Consider the following 681-nt stretch of genomic DNA (forward strand, 5'->3'; position numbering starts at 1 on the left):
GGGGGTGACACATTCCAGGGGTGTCCCCACAGCAGTGCCCCCCGTCCCCACAGCTCGGTCCCTGGCTGGCCGTGGAGATCCCGGACCTGATCTCCAAAGGCCTCATCCAGCACAAGGACAAGTGACCAACGCGGGGGGGACATTGGGGGTCCCCCCACCCCCCTTGGGGGTCCCACCCCCCCTTGGGGGCCCTCTGTTCCCCTCCCAGCTGCTGCCACCCCTCCCCACCGCTTCGCTGCTGCTCCCCAATAAACACTGAACCCCGGTTGAGTGGCGGTTTGTTATTTTGGGGGTGGCACGGGGGGGATTTGTCCCCAACACCCCCCCGGTGTGTCCCCCCCACCCAAACCCGTGCGGGTCGCGGCTCCTTTAAGACGCCGCGCGGTTTCCATGGCGATGCGGGGCGTGGCCGGGAGGGCGGTGCATGCGCAGAGGCACCGGCGATGCCGCCGGGGGCGGGGCCGGCTGAGGGAGGCACAAAGATGGCGGCGGGTGCGGCGGGAGTTGTTGCCATGGCGGCCCGCGGGAGGTGCGGGGGGACCGCGGGGCGACCCCGCCGAGGGGTGGAGGGGGCCGAGGGGGGCCACACTTGGGGCTGGGGGTGCTCCGGGACAGCGGACACCCCCCCCAGGGGAGCCGCGGGGCCGGGCGGGGGGTGCGGGACAGGGCCCCGGGGGGCGG

At 73.3% G+C, this 681-nt stretch overlaps 1 protein-coding gene across 1 annotated transcript in view; it reads left to right on the plus strand.

The window, feature by feature from the left end:
- Positions 1 to 429: 429 nt before the first annotated feature.
- The window catches only part of USP21 (ubiquitin specific peptidase 21), a 6748-nt gene continuing 6496 nt past the window's right edge, over positions 430 to 681 (plus strand). The window contains exon 1 of the mRNA XM_041481792.1: positions 430 to 529. The gene's annotated coding sequence lies outside the window, so the exon portion shown is untranslated. The remainder of the gene's footprint in view (positions 530 to 681) is intronic.

The sequence above is a fragment of the Pyrgilauda ruficollis genome, unplaced genomic scaffold, assembly GCF_017590135.1.
Source record: "Pyrgilauda ruficollis isolate IOZ18807 unplaced genomic scaffold, ASM1759013v1 scaffold569, whole genome shotgun sequence".
NCBI lineage: Eukaryota > Metazoa > Chordata > Aves > Passeriformes > Passeridae > Pyrgilauda > Pyrgilauda ruficollis.